The sequence below is a fragment of the Ranitomeya variabilis genome, chromosome 1 (genome assembly GCF_051348905.1).
Source record: "Ranitomeya variabilis isolate aRanVar5 chromosome 1, aRanVar5.hap1, whole genome shotgun sequence".
Lineage (NCBI taxonomy): Eukaryota > Metazoa > Chordata > Amphibia > Anura > Dendrobatidae > Ranitomeya > Ranitomeya variabilis.
Window position 1 is genome coordinate 935,196,245 of NC_135232.1, and position 19,523 is coordinate 935,215,767.

The following is a 19,523-nucleotide window of genomic DNA, read 5'->3' on the forward strand; positions in this document are numbered from 1 at the left end:
GCAGGGTGAGTGCACGGGGATGGGAAAAAAAGAAAAGGGAAGGCACAGATTAGACGCCGCTGGGTGAGGGCACAGGGATGGGGGAAAAAAAAGAAAAGGGAAGGCACGGATTAGACGCGGCACCTGGGTGAGCGCACGGGGATGGGGAAAAAAAACTAAAGGGGAAGGCATGGATTATACTCGGCAGCTGGATGAGCGCATGGGGATTGGAAATAAAAAAGAAAAGGGAAGGCACGGATTAGATGCTGCGGCTGGGTGAGCGCAGGGGGATGGGAAATAAAAAAGAAAAGGGAAGGCACGGATTAGATGCTGCTGCTGGGTGAGCGCACGGGGATGGGGAAAAAAGTAAAAGGGAAGGCACGGATTAGACGCGGCGGCTGGGTGAGCGCACGGGGATGGGGAAAAAAAGAAAAGGAAAGGTATGGATTAGACACGGCGGCTGGGTGAGGGCACGGGGATGGGAAAAAAAGAAAAGGGAAGGCACGGATTAGACATGGCAGCTGGGTGAGCGCACGGGGATGGAAAAAAAAAAGAAAAGGGAAGGCACAGATTAGACGCAGCAGGTGGGTGAGCGCACAGGGATGGGGAAAAAAAAAGAAAAGGGAAGGCACGGATTAGACACGGCGGCTGGGTGAGCGCACGGGGATGGGAAAAGAAATAACCGAAAAGGGAAGGCATGGATTAGACGCGGTGGCTGGGTGAGCGCATGGGGATGGGGAAAAAAAAAGAAAAGGGAAGGCACGGATTAGACACGGTGGCTGGGTGAGCGCACAGGAATGGGAAAAAAAAGAAACGGGAAGGCACGGATTAGACACGGCGGCTGGGTGAGCACACAGGAATGGGAAAAAAAAGAAAAGGGAAGGCACGGATTAGACGCGCCAGGGTTTCCAGGAAACACGTGTGACGGCCACATGCCAGCATACCATGACAGGCAAGATGGCAGACCTGCTGAAACATCTGCTGCAAGCACAGCAGCAACAGCAGCTACAACATCAGCAGCAATTACAACAGCAACAAACGGTGCAACAGGAGACCAGTAACCTGCTTATACAGCTGATGCAGCAGCATCAGCAACACCAGCAGCAGATTTACTTGCTTACAGAGGCAGTTCATGGAAGGCCAACAGCCCTTCCTCCAAGTCCCGTTGACAACAAATATGTACAGTAAGATGAGCCATGCAAAAAATGACCCCAGGTGATGGATGTCAAGGCCTTTCTGGCTGTGTTAAAGTGGGTAGTGGAGTGTGAGAAGCTATTGCCAGATCAGTGGGTGGAGGTGCTGGCCCCCTATTTGACTGGTGAACTCCAGAAGGCCTATTATGATTTGTCATTACAGGATGCTCAGGAGTATGCCAAGTTAAAGACTGAAGTTTTGGCACATGCAGGAGGGATTATGTCAGTCAAATCGCAAAGGGTTCACAAATGGGCTTATTTAGAGGACAAACCGCCTCAGTCCCAAATGTTTTTCCTACTTCATCTGGTGCAAAAATGGCTGTAGCCGGAATCCTCCACTCCAGTCCAGATGGTTATTGTCATGGACAGGTTCTTGCACTCCCTTCCTAGGCTGGTGCAGACCTGGATTGTCCAAGGAGATCCCCTGATCCTACTATGCCTACCCTGCCTGCAGTGTGGACAATCAGCCCGGTGAGGGGCCGCAAGCATGTTCTGTGTCAATAAATGGGGTGCTTTCGACAGAACTTTTAGACTCAGGGACTTTGGAGACCCTGGTAAGCACCACACGTCCCCATCAGTTGATCCCAGAAAAACACGTGAGTGTATGCTGCATCCACAGGGACACCAAGGAATATCCTGTCATCTGAGTGTCAGTTAAAACAAGCCAGGGTACAGAGTCCCATGAGGCCAAAGTGGTTGAAGGTTTGCTGCACCCCATGATAATCGGGATGTACTTTAGCCTTTTCTGGGACTTGTGGGGAAAGGCAGAGCTATCAAAGGACACAGACTAGAGTCAGCACAAACCTTTCGAAACTCCATCACAGTCGGAGATGGATGAGTTCCCCTTGTGTGTTCTGGCTGGTGATGAGGACTAGATGGTGACCAGTGAAACTAAAATTCCTGAACTGGGGGTTTCTGGCAGGAATTTTGGGACTGACAATGCAGGACTTGACTTTGAAAAATGTGGAAAATGTGACTGTGATAAATGGGGTACTCCATCAGCCGGGGGCTGACACCAGGTTTCTGCACTTTGCTGTCAATGGGGAGTTGCTATATCGGGACACTAGAGGGATAGGAGAAGTATTAGAGCAGATATTAGTCCCGGAACCCTATAGAGGTAGACTACTAGATCTGGCCCATGCTGATGTCTTCGAGGGGCACCTAGGTGTAGATAAGACTCAAGAACAGGTCTTTCAGAGATTTTACTGACCTGGGTGTCACAGGGATATTGTTAATTACTGCCTCTCCTGCCCTGTCAGCTAACTGCCCTTGTATCCCACTTCTGCAGTACTCTATTTACATTACCCATAATTAAAGACCCATTTGACCGGATTGCCATGGACCTAGTTGGGCCATTAGTTAAGTCTACCAGGGGTAATCAATATATCCTTGTGGTAATGGATGCTATGCGGTACCTGGAAGCAGTACCCCTGAGAAACTTCTCCACCCAGAGTATAGCACATGAGCTAGTCCATATGTTCTCCCAAACGGGCCTGCCGATAGAGATCCTGATGGACCAGGGGACACCGTTTATGTCCAAGGTAATGTGAAAGTTGTGCAAGGCCCTCCAGATTACCTAATATAGGACGACGTTGTACCATCCACAGACGGCCTGGTGGAGAGGTTCAATAAGACCCTGAAATCCATGCTGAAGAAGGTCGTGGAGAATGATGGCCGAGATTGGGATTACCTTTGGCCATACCTACTGTTCTTCATCAGTACCCAGGGATTTGTGAGGTACTCACCATTTGAGCTGTTATACGAACGGTACCCTGGGGGACTTCTAGATGTTGTAGAAGAGACTTGGGAAACAGAAATTACACCCCACCAGAGCATCATCAAGCATGCGGCCCAAATGCAGGACCAGATCACAAGGGTGATGCCAATTGTGAAGGAGAGCCTCCTTCAAGCACAAGAAGCCCAGGCGAGGGTCTGCTACCAAGCTACAAGGCTGAGACAGTTTAGCCCTGGCGACTGGGTGCTCGTGTTGATCCCCACTGTGGAAAATAAATTCTTGGCAATGTGGCAAGAGCCATACGAGGTGGTCGAGAAGTTGAGTGACGTCAAGTTTAAAGTCCACCATCAATCTGTTGAAACCGTGGTGAGACATTGATTCGGTAGATGCAACCTGCCTACGGGCCCATCCTGAAGCCAAGGTTGAGCAAGTCACAGTGGCAGAGACACTATTGCCGGCCCAGAAACAAGACTGCCGTGAACTGCTTCAGCAGAACCGAGATCTGTTTTTGGAGTTACCAGAATGTGCGCAGGTGGTGGAGCACAAAATCCTGATGGAACCACATGTAAGGGTGAACTAAAGGCCATATCAGATTCCTGAAGATTGCCGTGGGGTGAGCTCCCTGGAGGTGAAGAGAATTTTGAGGAGTCAAAGAGCAGCTGGTCCAGTACTAATGTCCTGGTGTCGATGCCGAATGGCGAGTGGCGCTTTTGTAACAATTACAGAAAACTCAATAAGGTGTCCAAGTTCAACTCTTATCCAATGCCCCAGGTTGTTGAACTTATTGAGAGGCTAGGGTCAGCCAGGTAAATCACCACCCCTGATCTAACAAAGGGGTACTGACAAATGCTAAGGAGAAGATGGACTTCTCTACACCTAATGGGTCCTTCCAATATACCCAGATGCCGTTCAGACTACAAGGAACCCCAGCCACCTTTCAGAGTCCCTCACAAGAATTATGTCGCTGCTTATTTGGACAACATTTTGATTTGCAGCCAGGATTGGGGAAGTCACCTTCAGAAGGTCCAGGCAGTACTCGATGAACTAAGGAAAGCAGGGTTTACCATAAACCCAAAGATGTGCATCCTCGGGAAACAGGAGATGAAGTACTTGGGTTATATCTTTCAAATAGGAAAGATAAAGCCGCAAATAGACAAAGTGGAGGCAATCAAAAAGTGGCCACAGCCGGTCTCCAAAATGCAGGTCAGGGCGTTTCAAGGAATTGTGGGATATTATCAGCGATTTTTCCAAACTTCGCCATGATAGCTGCCCCCCTGACTAGTGTTGAGCGATACCTTCCGATACTTGAAAGTATCGGTATCGGATAGTATCGGCCGATACCCGAAAAATATCAGATATCGCCGATACCGATACCCGATACCAATACAAGTCAATGGGACACAAGTATCGGAAGCTATCCTGGATGGTTCCCAGGGTCTGAAGGAGAGGAAACTCTCCTTCAGGCCCTGGGATCCATATTCATGTAAAAAATAAAGAATTAAAATTAAAAAAAATATATATACTCACCCGTCCGGCGGCCCCTGGACCTTACCGATTGTAACCGGCAGCCTCCGTTCCTAAGAATTGAGGAGTTTAGGACCTGCGATGACGTGGCGGCTTGTGATTGGTCGCGTGAGCGGTCACATGAGTGGCACGCGACCAATCACAAGCCGCGACGTCATCGAGGGTCCTAAACTCCTCATTCTTAGGAACGGAGGCTGCCGGTTACAATCGGTAAGGTCCAGAGGCCGCCGGACGGGTGAGTATATCCATATTTTTTATTTTAATTCTTTATTATTTACATGAATATGGATCCCAGGGCCTGAAGGAGAGTCTCCTCTCCTCCAGACCCTGGGAACCATACACTGGGAACTTCCGATTCCGATTTCCGATACCACAAAAATATCGGAACTCGGTATCGGAATTCCGATACCGCAAGTATCGGCCGATACCCGATAATTGCGGTATCGGAATGCTCAACACTACCCCTGACTGATCTTCTCAGGGGCGCAAAGTCAACGATGGTTAATTGGTGCTCTGAAGTGGAGATGGCATTCCAGGAGTTGAAGCTCATCCTGTGCAGACAGCCAGTCTTGATTGCACCAGATTTCACTAAGGAGTTTGTGCTCCAGATGGACACCTCCGAAGTCGGTTTAGGAGCTGTGCTGTCCCAAGTAATAGATGGGGATGAACATCCAGTCCTATACCTGAGTAAGAAACTCTCCTCCTGTGAGAAGAACTGTGCAATCATGGAGAAAGAATGCTTGGCCATCAAGAGGGCAATCGACGCCCTTAGATAATACCTGTTACGCATAAAGTTCAGAATAATATCTGATCATGCACCCCTGAGATGGATGAGGTAAAAGAAAGGGAAAAATGATCAGGTAACTAGGTGATTTCTGGAGCTCCAGGACTTCACTTTCATGTGGAGCAAAGGCCAGTGAGGTTGCATGGAGACCCAGATGCCCTGTATTGATTCCCCTGTTTATAGGCTTTGGGCCGAGGGGGGAATATGTGACAGAGTCACTGGTGAAGTGTTGGAGGGGAGAAACGTGTCACTGCACTTGATGGCGTCAGTGATGTAAAGCCAGAATAGTTTACTCCAACACACTATGTTTATTGAAAGTTATATTATGGGTGGGTTTTAGTGGACATTAATAGAGTGGGAGGGAGAATGCCCACGTATCTCCACCTGCAGTGTCCTGACAGGGCCTGTGTGATATCAAGATCATGTGATCAATCACAAGATGGAGGAGTCGCAGGGTCTGGGCTTAAATGGTTGACTGCCAAAGCTTTCAGTGTTCAGTGTGTGCCTGGAGAGAGCACTCCAGTAAAGTATGTGCTAAACCTGAGCCATGGACATTGCTGCCTATGAGCGGGCTGATTCCTTCTAGGAAAATGACTGGGTTTCTTTTTGTTTCCTTGTTTTTACTTTTTTTACCCAAAGAGGGCCATGTTTACTTTCCCAAGCTTGACTTGTGCTGTCTTCAAGAAATCAAGCATTTTTTTAAAGAGATAGTGTCCCGGTTATATATATATATATATATGATTTTGTGTTTTCCATGTAAACTTATACTTTTATTAAAACAAGCCATAACATGACTCTGTCGGCTGAAATATGGGAAAATTATAGCTCTCAAAATATGGGGATGCAAAAACTAGTTTTTGCAATAAAAAGCATAATTTAGTGTGTGACAGTAGCTAAATTTAAAAACCCCAAATAAATCTGGTATCACTGTAATTGCACCGACCCGAAGAATATAGTCGCCTAATCACCTTTACCCCATGAGGAAGGCATAAAAAATAAATAAAACCAATTCTTCACATGCTGATTTTTTCATTCTGCCTCCCAAAGATCACAGTAAGGCTTGGAGCACAATTATCCTGTGCTCAACACTTACCCTGGGATTTCCATGTAAATCTCTGAAATATGTGATTCAAGCAGAACCCCTGGCTGAAGATTCCCTATAATGAAGTAGATGGAGGCATTGTCGATGCCAAAGGACCTGTCCGTCTTTTTAGGATTGCATAAAAGTGCCGTCGGCCACAGGTTTGGGCACTTCTGAAAAGGACACCTCTGAACAAAGGCCAGACGGAATAAAGAGTTACTCTGATTCCTCATTACAGTGAATGGATCCATTAGGAGTTTCAGCTGCCATGTGACTCATAGATTTAGATGGAAACTTCAATGTATTTGCTCAGTGTAGAGCGCTGGATAAATGTGATCTTAAATATTATGTAAAATGTTCCCAATAAAAGTTTCTACTCAATCTACAAAAAAGCAAGCCCTCACTCAGGTCCATCATCTGTTAACAGAAATTTAGGGGGCTTCCATGTTACTGGTTATGCAAAAGCTCTGGAAAAGCTAAATGGCTTCTCACCCCCAAAAGAAGTTTAGCAAATTCTCCACTCCAAGGTCCAAATGCCCCCCTTCTCTTCTGAGCCCCAATGTGCCAAAACCACATTTAATGACCACATATTTGGCATTTCTGTAGTGATGAGAGCCCGCATAATTTACAGGTGTGTGTCTCCCAAAGCATGAGCTGGGCATAATGTACTGATCACTACAATGGCAGTTTGCAATTTTCACTCAGCAACATCCACTGCTGATTGTTTCTGGAAAATACTCATGTGGAGTCAAAATCATCACTCTCCTGTAGATAAATTCCCAAAGGGTTATCATTTCCAAAATGGGGTCACTTGAGGGGGGATTATGCTTTTATATCACTTAGGGGGTCTTTATATGGAATCCGTAAACTATTCTATGAAAATCTGTGTTCCAGGAGGCAAATAGCGTTCCATCCCTCCCGAGGCTCTCTGTATGGTTTAGTAGTACTGTACAGCCATATATGGGGTATTGCCATGTTTAGTAGAAATTGTGGGACAAATTAGGTGCCATTTTACCCATTTCCTAGTATGAAAATGAAAAAGTTGGGGCTAACACACAATCTTGGTAAAAAAGTAATTTATTTTATCTTCGCTGCCCAATGGTATATGTCACTCTCACGCCCTGACTGGTGGCTGCGAGCAAGGGGGTGTGGCTCCACTGTGCCACAAACCAGACTACCCTTGAAGGGGCATGATTAATCAGCTACCTTGGTGTTCACTGGAGCCTCTGATGGTGAGGTCAGGCTTGTGCGGCAGGTAGCTACCAGGTACCACTCCAGGGTGGTGTCTGGCTGTGGCTGCTGATACCACTGGAGGATGAAACACTGGCAGGCAGGAGGGCACGGCTGAGACACTGGCAGGCAGGTGGGCTCAGCTGAGACACAGACAGGCAGGCGGGCACGGCTGAGACACAGGCAGGCTGGCATGGCTGAGACACTGGCAGACAGACGGGCACGGGTTAGACACTGGCAGGCAGGTGGGCACAGCTGAGACACTGGCAGGTGGGCACGGCTGAAAAAATAGGGACAGGAACTGACTCATCAGGTGCACAGGAACACTGGCAGGTGAGAGTGATGAGAACAGGTAGGGACCTGTTCAGACAGTAGGAGCAGGGACTGATTCAGGGAGGACAGAAACACAGACTGGTATGAGTGATATATGGGAACGGGTAGGGACCTGTTCAGACTGTAGGGGCAGGGACTGATTCAGGGAAGACAAAGACCCACGAGGTGCAGAATGAGAGTGGAGCAGAACCGCAAGGAGCGGAGCAGGGCAGAACTGCAAGGAACGGAGCAAAGAGTGGAGCAGAGCCGCAGGGTGCGGACCATAGAGCAGAGCAAGATCGCAGAGTGTGGAGCCAAGAGCAGAGCAATGCCACAGTGTGCAGAGCAAAGAACAGAGCAAGGTCACAGAGTGCGGAGCTGAGAGCAGAGCAAAGCCACAGGGTGCAGAGAAAATAGCAGAGCAAGGTCACATAGTGCGGAGTTGAGAGCAGAGCAAAGCTGCAGGGTATGGAGCAAAGAACAGAGCAAGGTCGCAGAGTGAAGAGCCGAGAGCAAAAGGAGTGAACACAAGAAAACACACAGAGAGATAGGGAAGACTCAAGACAGGAACACAAACGGAAAGGTATAAGACTTAGTTCAGACAAGGACAGGTACGAGACAAGGCACAGAAATGAGGATGCAGATGGCGGAAAAAAGAGACACTGGATACAGGCACTGACCAGGGTGCAAAGCCCAACTGGGTGGCAGATGCAAAAGATAAAGAACACAGGTACAGGCCAGGGTACAAAGCCCCAGTGGGTGGCAGACACAAAAGATAAAAACACAGGTACAGGTAAGGGTACAAGGTCCCACTGGGTGGCAGGCAAAGGAGTAACAGAACACTGGTACAGGCCAGGGTATGAAGCCCCACTAGGTGGCTAACACAAGAGATAGAGACGTGACCTGGCACCTCAGCAGTGAGAAACTAACTGAGGAAGTCAGTTGCTCAGGTATTCCCCTAGAGGAGGGAATGCCTTAAGTACCTGATGCCTCTTGGCCATTGGCTGCAGACAACTTAGGAGAATGCACACAATCTCAATAAGAGTTAGAGAAAGCCGGCACCGCCCCCCCTATGCACACAACCAGGAAGTATGCATCGAGCAGGCAGGAGACAAGAGACACACAGCATGGATCCTACAGAATACAGAACTCACAGCATGGCCTGGAATAGGGAGTAAGTTGGTGCGTAAGGCAGGTGGGGATGGACCATGCAGTGATGCCAGCAGAGTAGTTACAGTATAAAAGTCTGTGGCTCACCTATAGTGTAAATATGAAACCCTGCACCCATACATGAATTCATTGAGAGGTTTAGTTTGTAAAATGGGGTCACTTTTCAATGGTTCAGCTGTGTTGGCACCTCAGGGGATTTGGTAATGTAACATGGCACCCTCAAACAAGTGCAACAAAATCTGTACTATAATATGGTGTTTCTTCCCTTCTGAGCTTCGCGTTGTGCCCTAAAAGTAGTTTTTGACAACATATTGGGCATCCCTAAACTCAGGAGAAGTTGCGCAACAAATTTTGGCAACCATTTCCTCCTGTTACCCTGCTGAAAATACAAAATTTAGAGCTAAAAAATATTTTTGTGGAAAAATTTGATATTTTTTATTTTCTCAGCTTAACATTATAAACTTCTGTGAAACACCTGGGGGTATGTAGCAGAGATACTCACTTGCTATGAGAGTCATTGGGTGGTGTTCATAGCAATCTGGCAGTGACAACCATAGAGGTCTGCTGGAGACCTCTCATCATGCCAACCCATCGGTGACCCGTGATAACTTGACGGGGTCACCGATGGGCAGGATTTCTGGCACGCTTATGCGAAGCACAGGTTAAATCCCACTGTCAGAGATTGACAGCGGTATTTAACTAGTTAAAAACAGCTGACATGATGGCACTGTGATTCCACCACTCCCGATACACTCGGTGCCTATGTAAACACACCAATGGTTTAGACTTCTTGAGGAGCAGTGAAAACATTGTCCTATACAGGTGCACAATTGTATTGTAGGTTATTTTGATCTTCATTAGTGCACTGCTAAGTAAAGCCATTTGAATTAAATATACACCTCCAGTCAAGAATTGGGACTGGGAGATTTCCTCTTGTATCTTGCCATACATGTATTATAGATTTTTATTGTAGGTCATAATTGAATAAAAAATTATATTATTACTTATCTTTAATTTCATGTTATCTTACCATAACTTGGTTAGACAGTGCCACAACTACTTTTGATTCCATTTTTTGTAAAGTTAAGTTTGCTTGTTTATGTAGGTTTATTTTTTATCCAATAAACAATATTAAAAATCTATCTATCTATCTATCTATCTATCTATCTATCTATCTATCTATCTATCTATCTATCTACAGTATCTATCTACAGTGGAATGTAGAAGTTTGGGTTCCCCTAGAGAAAATTACTGTTAATGTGAACAGTTAAGCAAGTTGAGGATAAAATAATCTATAAAAGGCTTAAAGTTGAAGATGTTAGGGCTAGCAGAACACACCAAATAATTAGAAAGATAAAGTAAGGTGCGTTCGCAGCCCGGGGTCCACCGTGCAGAGATGGAACCTGCTGATAAGTAATGACGGACTGTATGGCGGTACAATATGGATTTACACACGGGTTACCTTCACCTAGTATGAAGAAAGAAAACCCTGTTGCGTCACAGGGCCGTGGTACCGCACAAAGAGCGCAAGCAAGGAGTCACAGAACTCTACCCCTACACTCGGGATTAGAGTATAACTAAACCTCTTGCGCTCGACACTGCAACTGGGGTGTCAGTGTAAATGAAATAATAATTTAGATGCATGGGAGTGCGTGCAGTGCCGCTCTGGTGGACACCACTAACCACCCAGGCTTGGGTAGGGAAAGCACTGTGATAGCGCATGGCGCCGCACTGGCGGTCACAGCAAATAGACACTGTTTTGTGTGTTCAAGTGTTGATTACAAAGTCGGGCGCTAGATAGCAATCATCCACCTTTCGTGAGCAGTCAAAAACAAGAGAGGGGATAATTAAAGAGCGACTTTCTCTCATCAACACACACGTTCACAAGTGTACACTAGCGCATGGCTGAGCAGCCATGCGAACCTTTTATAGTGGCACTGCTACAAGACCTACCAGATGGACCAATAGGAGCTGCAACAGGACCTGAGCATGTGACCCCCGACCTCCAATGGGAGGTAGTCCCTTGGGCATGCTCAGTAAGGTAAAAGCAGGACTTAGTCCCAGAAAGACCTGCTCGCTGCTGAACATTGCTGGATACAAGGACAGAGCCTGGAAGGGCAGTAGTAGTCAGTCGTCCAGTATCAGCCTGAGCTAGACGCTGGGACCGACGTCTCCGCTGAGCAGACTCCACTGCGGCTGGAGAAGAATGAGAGACTGCAGCAGAGATGGTTCGAGATTCCCCCTGTGCAGAGGCGGGAACTCGTCACCTAACAAAAGATGACACATTTTCTTTGTATTTTAGGCAATAAAAGTCATTTTTTTACATTTAAAAAATTATAAATGGAAAATGGGACAATGTAAAAGTTTTAGCACCCTTGGAGATTTGTGTGATTTGATAACTTTGACCAAGGTTTTAGACCTTTATTAACCTTCTTCATTATCATGGTTAGGCAATACCTGGCAATGCAAATATGCCAGCTTTATAAAAACCCAGCCACCTCTAACCTTATGCCAAAAAATCAGCAGCCATGGATTATTCTAATCAGCTGACATGCACTCTGAAAATTCAAATGGTGGAGTGTTGTGAACTATACTTCTTGGCTCCCTCTTGTGGTCACTAGTGATTTGGCACTTGATTGCCTTTTACCAGGTTGGTACTCACCTGCTTCGTTAGGCCTGGGGTGTTGCTATTTAAACTTCCTGGATTCTCAGTCCAGTGCCTGGCATCGTTGTAATCAGTTCATTTCTGTTTGCTCCTGTCTTCAGGTCCTGGTTCTTTGCAAGATAAGCTAAGTCCTGCTTTCTTATTTTTTGTTATTTTGCTTTGTTCATATTTTTGTCCAGCTTGTACAAAATGTGATTCCTGATATTGCTGGAAGCTCTAGGGGGCTGATATTCTCCCCCCTCACCGTTAGTCGGTTTGGGGGTTCTTGGATATTCAGCGTGGATATTTTGCAGGGGTTTTTGCTGACCATATAAGTCATCTTACTATTTTCTGCTATTAGTCAGTGGGCCTCTCTTTGCTAAAATCTAGTTCATTCTTACGTTTGTCTTTTCTTCTTACCTCACCGTTATTATTTGTTGGGGGCTTGTATTACTTTGGGGTCTTTTCTCTGGGGGCAAGAGAGGTCTTATTTTCCCTGATAGGGTTAGTTAGTTCTCCGGCTGGCGCGAGACGTCTAGGATCAACGTAGGCACGTTCCCCGGCTACTGTTAGTGTTTGTGCTAGGATCAGATATATGGTCAGCCTAGTTACCACGTCCCTATGAGCTGGTATTTATGTTTGCAGACTTTGCTGTAATCTCTGAGATCCTTTGCCATTGGGATCATAACAGTATGCCAGGCCTATGAATAGTTAATGCATTGCAGAAGTGGGATTAAAAGAAAAGGAGTTCTGAGTTTGTTTGTTTGTTCTCCTCTTTCTTCCTTCCCCTTTTTCTCAGAGTGGCTGTAAGCTTTGCTGCAGACATGAATGTTCAGACCTTGATTACTAGTGTGGATCAGCTTGCTGCACGAGTGCAGAGCATTCAGGATTTTGTTGTTAGCAGTCCTATGTCTGAGTCTAAGATATCTATTCCTGAGCTGTTCTCTGGAGATCGATTTAAATTTAGGAATTTTAGGAATAATTGTAAATTGTTTCTATCTTTGAAACCTCGTTCGTCTGGAGATTCAGCTCAGCAAGTTAAAATTGTTATCTCCTTTTTGCGTGGCGACCCTCAGGATTGGGCTTTCTCGTTAGCGCCAGGAGATCCGGCATTGGCGGATGTTGATGCGTTTTTTCTGGCGCTCGGATTGCTTTATGAGGAGCCTAATCTTGAAATTCAGGCAGAAAAAGCTCTACTGGCTATCTCTCAGGGCCAGGATGAAACCGAAGTGTATTGCCAAAAATTTCGGAAATGGTCCGTGCTTACTCAATGGAATGAATGTGCTCTGGCCGCAAATTTCAGAAATGGCCTTTCTGAAGCCATTAAGAATGTGATGGTGGGTTTCACAATTCCTACAAGTCTGAATGATTCTATGGCGCTGGCTATTCAGATTGATCGGCGTTTGCGGGAGCGCAAATCCGCTAATCCTCTGGCGGTGTTGTCTGAACAGACACCTGTTTCAATGCAATGTGATAGAAACCCCGATCCAGCAATGCAATGTGATAGAATCCTGACTAGAACAGAACGACAAAATCATAGACGACAGAATGGGCTATGTCTGTGTCGAGTTGGGGTTGTCAGGGAATTCATTGCGATTCTCCGCCGGTGTCTATTGCTACTTCTACTCCTTCAGAAGTTCCTGAGTATTTGTGTGACTATCAGGATGTATTCAGTGAGTCCAGGTCCAGTGCTCTTCCTCCTCATAGGGACTGTGACTGCGCTATAGATTTGATTCCTGGCAGTAAATTTCCTAAGGGACGATTATTTAATTTGTCTGTACCCGAACATGCCACGATGCGTTCTTATGTCAAGGAGTCTTTGGAGAAGGGGCATATTTGTCCATCCTCTTCCCCTCTTGGTGCAGGATTCTTTTTTGTGGCCAAGAAGGACGGGTCTTTGAGACCTTGTATAGACTATCGGCTTCTGAATAAAATCACTGTTAAGTTTCAGTATCCTTTGCCACTATTGTCAGACTTGTTTGCTCGGATTAAGGGTGCCAAGTGGTTCACCAAGATAGATCTTCGTGGTGCGCACAACCTTGTGCGCATTAGGCAGGGAGATGAATGGAGAACTGCATTCAATACGCCCGAAGGTCATTTTGAATACTTGGTGATGCCCTTTGGGCTCTCTAATGCTCCTTCAGTGTTTCAGTCCTTTATGCATGATATCTTCCGGAAGTATCTGGATAAATTTATGATTGTTTATCTGGATGATATTCTGGTTTTCTCGGATGATTGGGATTCTCATGTAAAGCAGGTCAGGATGGTGTTTCAGGTTTTGCGTGATAATGCTTTGTTTGTGAAGGGCTCAAAGTGTCTCTTTGGAGTGCAGAAGGTTTCCTTTTTGGGTTTTACTTTCTCCCCTTCTGCTGTGGAGATGGACCCAGGTAAGGTCCGAGCTATTCATGATTGGACTCAGCCCAAGTCTGTTAAGAGTCTTCAGAAGTTCTTGGGGTTTGCTAATTGGGCCCCTGCAGCCGTTGAGGCCTTCCAGGAGCTGAAGCGCCGGTTTACTTCGGCGCCTGTTTTGTGCCAGCCTGATGTCTCACTTCCCTTTCAGGTTGAAGTGGATGCTTCTGAGATTGGTGCTGGGGCTGTTTTGTCGCAGAGAGGCTCTGGTTGCTCTGTGATGAGACCGTGTGCTTTTTTCTCTAGGAAGTTTTCGCCTGCTGAGCGGAACTATGATGTTGGTAATCGGGAGTTGTTGGCCATGAAGTGGGCATTTGAGGAGTGGCGTCATTAACTCGAGGGCGCTAAGCATCGTGTGGTGGTCTTGACTGATCACAAAAATCTGATGTATCTCGAGTCTGCTAAGCGCCTGAATCCTAGACAGGCTCGTTGGTCATTGTTTTTCTCTCGTTTTGACTTTGTGGTCTCGTACCTGCTTGGTTCGAAGAATGTTAAGGCTGATGCTCTTTCTAGGAGCTTTGTGCCTGACTCTCCTGGAGTCTTGGAGCCAGCTGGTATTCTTAAAGAGGGAGTAATCGTGTCGGCCATATCTCCTGATTTGCGACGTGTGTTGTAGAGATTTCAGGCTGGTAGACCTGACTCTTGTCCACCCGACAGACTGTTTGTTCCTGATAAATGGACCAGCAAAGTCATTTCCGAGGTTCATTCCTCGGTGTTGGCAGGGCATCCGGGAATTTTTGGTACCCGAGATTTGGTGGCTAGGTCCTTTTGGTGGCCTTCCTTGTCACGGGATGTGCGGCCATTTGTGCAGTCCTGTGGGACTTGTGCTCGGGCTAAGCCTTGTTGTTCTCGTGCTAGCGGGTTGCTTCTGCCCTTGCCCGTCCCGAAGAGGCCTTGGACACACATTTCCATGGATTTCATTTCTGATCTTCCGGTGTCTCAAGGAATGTCTGTCATCTGGGTGGTGTGTGATCATTTTTCCAAGATGGTCCATTTGGTACCCTAGCCTAAGTTGCCTTCCTCTTCCGATCTGGTTCCTTTGTTTTTTCAGAATGTGGTTCGTTTACACGGCATTCCGGAGAATATCGTGTCCGACAGAGGATCCCAGTTTGTGTCCAGATTCTGGCGATCTTTTTGTGCTAAAATGGGCATTGATTTGTCGTTTTCATCTGCCTTCCATCCTCAGACTAATGGTCAAACGGAGCGAACTAATCAGACACTGGAGGCTTATTTGAGATGTTTTGTTTCTGCGGACCAGGATGATTGGGTGACCTTCTTGCCATTGGCGGAGTTTGCCCTTAATAATCGGGCTAGTTCCGCTACTTTGGTTTCGCCATTCTTCTGCAACTCTGGTTTTCATCCTCGTTTCTCCTCGGGTCATGTTGAGTCTTCTGACTGTCCTGGGGTGGATTCCGTGGTGGATAGGTTGCAGCGGATTTGGAATCATGTGGTGGACAACTTGAAGTTGTCACAGGAGAAGGCTCAGCGTTTTGCCAACCGCCGCCGCGGTGTGGGCCCCCGACTTCGTGTTGGGGATTTGGTTTGGTTGTCTTCTCGGTATGTCCCTCTGAAGGTTTCCTCTTCTAAGTTTAAGCCTCGCTTTATTGGTCCTTATAAAATTTTGGAAGTTCTTAACCCGGTTTCTTTTCGTTTGGATCTTCCGGTTTCGTTTGCCATTCACAACGTGTTCCATAGGTCTTTGTTGCGGCGATACGTTGTGCCTGTGGTTCCTGCTGTTGAGCCTCCTGCTCCGGTGTTGGTTGAGGGCGAGTTGGAGTACGTGGTAGAGAAGATCTTGGATTCTCGTCTCTCTAGACGGAGGCTTCAGTATTTGGTCAAATGGAAGGGCTATGGTCAGGAGGATAATTCCTGGGTGGCCGCCTCTGATGCTCATGCGGCCGATTTGGTTCGTGCCTTCCACGCTGCTCATCCTGGTCGCCCTGGTGGTCTTGGTGAGGGTTCGGTGACCCCACCTTAAAGGGGGGGTACTGTTGTGAACTATACTTCTTGGCTCCCTCTTGTGGTCACTAGTGATTTGGCACTTGATTGCCTTTTACCAGGTTGGTACTCACCTGCTTCGTTAGGCCTGGGGTGTTGCTATTTAAACTTCCTGGATTCTCAGTCCAGTGCCTGGCATCGTTGTAATCAGTTCATTTCTGTTTGCTCCTGTCTTCAGGTCCTGGTTCTTTGCAAGATAAGCTAAGTCCTGCTTTCTTATTTTTTGTTATTTTGCTTTGTTCATATTTTTGTCCAGCTTGTACAAAATGTGATTCCTGATATTGCTGGAAGCTCTAGGGGGCTGATATTCTCCCCCCTCACCGTTAGTCGGTTTGGGGGTTCTTGGATATTCAGCGTGGATATTTTGCAGGGGTTTTTGCTGACCATATAAGTCATCTTACTATTTTCTGCTATTAGTCAGTGGGCCTCTCTTTGCTAAAATCTAGTTCATTCTTACATTTGTCTTTTCTTCTTACCTCACCGTTATTATTTGTTGGGGGCTTGTATTACTTTGGGGTCTTTTCTCTGGGGGCAAGAGAGGTCTTATTTTCCCTGATAGGGTTAGTTAGTTCTCCGGCTGGCGCGAGACGTCTAGGATCAACGTAGGCACGTTCCCCGGCTACTGTTAGTGTTTGTGCTAGGATCAGATATATGGTCAGCCTAGTTACCACGTCCCTATGAGCTGGTATTTATGTTTGCAGACTTTGCTGTAATCTCTGAGATCCTTTGCCATTGGGATCATAACAGTGGAGGGCCACAAAGCAGGAGATAGCTATAAGAAGATATCAAAGTGTTTTCAAGTTAGCCTTTCCTCAGATTGAAATGAAACAATGAAATTGCAGTTAATGGGAACAATAGAGCTCAACAAAGGTCGGGAAGACCAAGCAAAATTTCAGTGAGAGTCGTTCATATGATTGCAAGAGATACAAATCAGAAACCCCGTTTGACTGCAAAAGACCTTCAGAAAGATTTAACAGACTCTGGAGTTATGGTACAATGTTCTACTGTTGAAAGACACCTGCATAAATATAGCCTTCATGGAAGAGTCATCAGAAGAAAACCTCCCCTGTGTCCGCAAAATAAAATGCAGCATCAATAGTATGCAAAGGAAATTCTAAAAAGTCTGATATTAAAATAGAACTCTTTGGACACAATGAGTAAAGGTATGTGTGGAGAAAAAAGGGCACAGAATTTCAGGAAAAGAACATCTTGCCAACCATTAAGCATTTGGGTGGACATATCATGCTTTGATGAGATAAAGTCCAACAATCGAACAATCAATAATGAATGACTACATAGACCAAACACCATGTGGTGAGGTCTGTAGCACTTTTACATGGAACACTCCTGATTAGGGTTGAGCGACTTTTCCTTTTTTGAGGTCGAGTCGGGTTTCTTGAAACCCGACTTTCTCAAAAGTCGAGTCGAGTGAAATCGGCCGATCTTCTTGAAAAGTCGGGGTCGGGGATAGGTGTCATAATTGATGCCTCTCCATTATTAATCTGGCTTAATGTCACCTTACAATAGCAAGGTGACATTAACCCTTCATTACCCCATATCCCACCGCTACACATGTGTGGGAAGAGAGTGGCCAAGTGCCAGAATAGGTGCATCTTCCAGATGTGCCTTTTCTGGGGTGGCTGGGGGCAGATGTTTGTAGCCAGGGGGGCCAATAACCATGGACCCTCTCTAGGCTATTAATATCTGCCCTCAGTCACTGGCTTTACCACTCTGGCGGAGAAAATTGCGCGAGAGCCCACGCCAATTTTTTCCGCGATTTAACCCTTAAATTTAATAGCTACAGCACCAAAATTTTGCACATACACACTACTAACATTAGTAGTGTGGAATATGCAAAAAAAAGGGATACGAGATGGTTTACTGTATGTAAACCATGTCTCATATCATGTCAAGTTTAGGCAGGAGAAATGAAAAGCCGGCAATTGAATTACCGGCTTTTCACATATATCGCGCTGAAGTAAATATAAATATATATATATATATATATATATATATATATATATATATATATATATATATATGTCTCAATGACATATATATATATAAAAAAAATGAAACCCGACTTTGGAGCGAAGATCGCCGATGGCCGACCCGATCCCACAGTGAGATCGGGTCGGGTTTCCCAAAAGTCGGCGACTTTTGAAATTGGCCGATCTGTTTCACTCAACCCTACTCCTGATTATAATGGCAATACCAGAGACAAAATGGAGTAATGTCCAAAACCGGTATTAGAGTAAAAATGTATAAATTTATTAAACCAATTTAAGAATAAAAAAGTATCAATAAATAACATCAAGCTTTAAAATAGGTAGAAATGTGGCCACAATGTCCGCAATAATCATCAATATTGGTATAGTGACATAGCAAAAATATGTAAAGGTAAGTGGGGGAGACAACAACTATCCCATTATATAATGTCCCATAAAAGTACGTATAAGGATTTTTCAATCCTCAGATAATCCCTCGAGAAAAACTCATAGCTGTCTACAAGTGCTTACCCATGGTAGATGTGCCACGCTTCTACCGATGCGTGTTTCGCAGAATACTCCATTTTCTCTCTGGTATTGCTTTAAAGTTGAGTTGCAGCCAATGGTTTGGGGAACATTTCACGGGTAGATGGAAGAATTCCCATTGAATGTAAGTCCTCAAGGACCACAAGTACCAGTCCATCACTGTAAACCTGTTTACTGTAAACGATATCTATAACCCTGTATGTAACCCCCTTTCTCATGTACAGCACCATGGAATTAATGGTGCTATATAAATAAATAATAATAATAATAAGAAGAATGAATTTAACGAAATTTCAACAGATTCTTGATGCAAATATAACACCATCTGTAAAAGCTGAAGTTGAAAAGAAGATGGAAACTACAAATAGATAAGGATCTTAAACACAAGCCAAAATCAACAAACTAGTTCAAAAGGTGCAAGATGAAGGGTTTACAGTGGCCTTCACAGTCCTCTCATGTGAACCTCATTGAAAATCTGTGGCTAGACCACAAAATAGCAGAGCATGCAACACTACCCAGGAATCTCACAGAACTGGAAGAATGGAAGAATAGGCTAAAATCCCTCTTGACTGTATACAAAAAGCATTTCCAAGCTGTGATCCTTTGAAAATGAGGTGCGACTGGGTACTAACCTTGCAGGGTGCCCAAACTTTTGCATTGTCCCCTTTTTCTCTTTGTAATTTTTAATATGTAAAAGATTAAACTTTTTTTGCCTAAAATACAAAGGAAATGTGTTATCTTTAGGCCTTCAATTTGCGTAACTATTCATAATAACAGTAATTTTGACCAGGGGTGCCCAAACTTTTAGAGGCCAATGTATCTATCTCTCTCTATATTTAACATCTACAGTATCCATCTGTCTGTCATTCTGCATTTCTATATATTTGTTTTGTTTATGTTGTTTGCTGCATCTTACTATATATCTTAACA